Raw genomic sequence first — 4,178 nt, 5'->3', positions numbered from 1 at the left:
CTGATGCACCTTCCACAGTGGAAACAGCCCTCAGGGGTGGGGAGCATAATGCCAACATCAATGCACTCTCTATTTTGTATCACTTTTAAGTGTTCAATTTCTTAAGAACCACTTGGTGGACATATGCACTATATTGACTTTCAGACAGAAATAGGGGTTTGCCCTTTGCTCTGTGTTTATTTCTATAGATTCTTTATACCAACTAATTTATGCTTTAAGTTCCTGTAACTTTCAAGAATATTTTTAATCAATATTCTTCCATTTATATTAGCTACATTTATCCTTTCTGTGATCAAAATACCCAAAAGAACTCCTTGAATGAAGAGCAATTTATTTTGACTAACGAATTCAGAGGTGTGAGTCTGTTGTGTTAGAGAGGACAAATCTGGGTAGCTTACTTAACTCAAGACAACACAGTAAGTAGAGAAAGGCACAATACAGAAAGAAGCCAGGGAGATATGTAGCCCCAAGGACAGGTTTCCGGTGAACTGCTATCCCTGTTTAGACCCTCGTCTCAGTAAAGCCATCTTATTATGAATGCATTAAGTTATTACTGAGTTCGTCTGGACAGATCCACAATCTAACTGTCTCTGGAACATCATAGACATACCCACAGGTGTGCTCCACTAATCACCTGATATTTCCTAATATAATGAGGTTGTCAATCAAGATTAAACATCACATGATTGAACCGATGTTTTAATATAGCAAAACAATTTCTTTCAATAGCACATTCAGCTTTATCTCTGGTTGACAAACCCTTGTCTGAAGTATAAAAATATTGCCAAAAAACTGCAAATGTACTACTAGAAGTACATACACACACATGCACACAGATTCAACCCTATAATCAAAGAATCCCAAGAGCTCAGATTAGGGATGAAACATGTACTAAATCTTCAAAGGTTCCCTTTGAACACTGACCAAAGAAAGTTATTTAATTGGGCTGGAGATCTGGCTCAGCAGTTAAGGGGCTTGCCTGCAAAGCCAAAGGACCTAGGTTTAATTCCCCAGGACCCATGAAAGCCAGATGCACAAGGTGGTACATTGTGTCTGGAGTTCGTTTGCACAGGCTGAAGGCCCTGGCATGCCCATGCTATCTGTCTCTTTCTTTCTCTCTTTCAAATAAATAAAAGAATTATTTTGTTGATTTTTTTTACAGTATTTACATGTTCATATTTATACAGATGATTCATATCAAAATTAAAATACTTTTGGCCTCCCCTCCCCCTGCCGCCGCCGCCGCCTCCTCCTTCTTCTCTCCTCGCTCTCAAAATGGCGGCGCGCGGCGTTGAGTGAGCGGCGGGCGGAGGGGGCGTGGCCGGGCAGCCGCGGCCCTCGCTGGTCCTCGGCCCGGGCTCGCGCTCCACCCGCGCGGCCTCTCGGACGCGGCCTCGCCCTCCCCTCGCGGTGACTGAGCAAAAGAAACTCGGTGCCTGTATCTGTTTATTCATTCTCTCTCGCCTCCCAGAGCGAGAAAGAGGCAGAGAGAGGAAAGAATGTGTGCGCCAGAGTCTCCAGCCACTGCAAAAGAACTCCAGATGCACGCCCCCCCTTCATCTGGCTTATATGGGTACTGGGGAATTGAGCCTCGAACCGGCATCCTTAGGCTTCACAGGTGGAATGAACTGTACTTGTTGAATATTTCCTGGCTACTGGTTGGAATCACTTTCAAAAGAATCATTTTTGCCTGTGTGGAAGCCACATAGTGGCATATTTAATTATATATATCCAAGGATCTCAAAGCTTTGGATTTCCTGAAGGACATATATCAAATAAGCTTCACATTACAGCCAAAATGGTGCTGTCCCAGCGACAATGAGATGAACTAAATCGAGCTATAGCAGATTATCTTCGTTCAAATGGTTATGAAGAAGCATATTCGGTTTTTAAAAAGGAAGCTGAATTAGATATGAATGAAGAATTAGATAAAAAGTATGCTGGCCTTTTGGAAAAAAAATGGACATCTGTTATTAGATTACAAAAGAAGGTTATGGAATTAGAATCAAAACTAAATGAAGCAAAAGAAGAATTTACGTCGGGTGGTCCTCTTGGTCAGAAACGAGACCCAAAAGAATGGATTCCCCGTCCACCAGAAAAATACGCATTGAGTGGTCATAGGAGTCCAGTGACTCGAGTAATTTTCCATCCTGTGTTCAGTGTTACGGTATCTGCTTCAGAGGATGCTACAATTAAGGTGTGGGATTATGAGACTGGAGATTTTGAACGAACTCTTAAGGGGCATACAGACTCTGTACAGGACATTTCCTTTGACCACAGTGGCAAGTTTCTGGCTTCCTGTTCTGCAGATATGACCATTAAACTATGGGATTTTCAGGGCTTTGAATGCATCAGGACCATGCATGGCCATGACCATAATGTCTCTTCAGTAGCCATCATGCCTAATGGAGATCATATAGTGTCTGCCTCAAGGGATAAAACTATAAAAATGTGGGAAGTGCAAACTGGCTACTGTGTGAAGACATTCACAGGACACAGAGAATGGGTACGTATGGTGCGGCCAAATCAGGATGGCACTCTGATAGCCAGCTGTTCCAATGACCAGACTGTGCGCGTATGGGTTGTAGCAACCAAGGAATGCAAAGCTGAGCTCCGAGAACATGAACATGTGGTAGAATGCATTTCCTGGATTCCAGAAAGTTCATATTCTTCCATCTCTGAAGCAACAGGATCTGAGACTAAAAAAAGTGGCAAGCCTGGGCCGTTCTTGCTATCTGGATCCAGAGACAAAACTATTAAGCTGTGGGATGTCAGTACTGGCATGTGCCTTATGACTCTTGTGGGTCATGATAACTGGTTACGTGGAGTTCTGTTCCATTCTGGGGGGAAGTTTGAGTTGTGCTGATGACAAGACTCTACGTTTATGGGATTACAAGAACAAACGATGCATGAAGACCCTCAATGCGCATGAACACTTTGTTACCTCCTTGGATTTTCACAAGACGGCACCCTATATGGTTACTGGCAGTGTAGATCAAACAGTAAAGGTGTGGGAATGCCGTTGAGTTTCAGTTGGCCCTTCCTCCCTTTTTCCTCTGGATGCACTCTGATGATACCATGGTTACCCCATTGAGCTCTGTTTAAATAAATATTGTCCTTTCATGTAAATTAAAAAAAAATACTTTTGTACTCTATTAAATTTCTTTCTGGTTTCCTTAAAAAGTTAATAAAATCACCTTATAGGAAAAGAATTATAATGAGAGAAAATTAAAATTCGCTTTAGAAGTTAAATGATCTTCAATAGTCACTATCTGCAGAATAGTCAGCATATGACCAATAGGCAATCACTTCTAGACAGAAGCCAAATGCATAATACTTGAAGGGCAAAGACCTTTAATGACCTATACTAAAAGAAAATTCAGAGAATAATAGCCAGTTGCTCAAAAAATATAAAAGTAGGATTTTTCTACACACATATAGAAAAATTCAATTGTACTTTCCCATATTACTACATACAGTGTTATTTACAAACTAAAAACAAATGGTCAAGTGAATAAATAAAAGAGAACTAAGTAAATAAAATTATAGTGGAGAATAGAGCTAGGCATTGTGTGTTACTTATTTCTGCCTTCATGAATTCAGTGATGAATTAGAGCCTTGGCACTATATAGATTCAGTATAGAATTATGAGAGTCAACATATTACTTTTGAAATGAATTTACTTCTTTATCTGTATGTATTTGGGAGAGGGGTGAACCAGAGCCTCTTACAGCTTCAAACAAATACCAGATGTTGTACCACTTTCTGCACCCTATTTATGTGGGTGGCTTGGGAGTGGAACTGAGGCTAGCAGGCTTTGCAAATAAGCACCTTTATCACTGAGCCATCTTCTCAGCCCATAATTTTACTTTATTAAAAGTTATTCCCTGGCACTTCCGTAGTATCCATGAGGATGCTCAGGATGCTTAATCTGTTAAAGTGTCACAACAGTATATCTCTAAAATGTCTAAGGGAGGCATGTCTCTTCATGGTTTTAAAAGTGTGGTAGTTTGAATGGATGGCCCCTAACATATTTAGTATTTCACTAAAGTTCATAATTTTATTTTATTTTATTTCTTTCCTTCTTTCCTTTTTTTTTTTATAAAGGTAGGGTCTCACTCTAGCCCAGACTGACATGAAATTCACTATGTAGTCTCAGGGTGGCCTCCAATTCATGG

General features: G+C 40.6%; 1 pseudogene; it reads left to right on the top strand.

The window, feature by feature from the left end:
* The first annotated feature begins 1,757 nt into the window (after nucleotides 1-1,757).
* On the top strand, nucleotides 1,758-3,125 carry LOC123462186 (annotated as a pseudogene).
* The last annotated feature ends 1,053 nt before the right edge of the window (nucleotides 3,126-4,178 follow it).

The sequence above is a fragment of the Jaculus jaculus genome, chromosome 7 (genome assembly GCF_020740685.1).
Source record: "Jaculus jaculus isolate mJacJac1 chromosome 7, mJacJac1.mat.Y.cur, whole genome shotgun sequence".
NCBI lineage: Eukaryota > Metazoa > Chordata > Mammalia > Rodentia > Dipodidae > Jaculus > Jaculus jaculus.
This window is presented reverse-complemented; position numbering and strand designations above follow the sequence as displayed.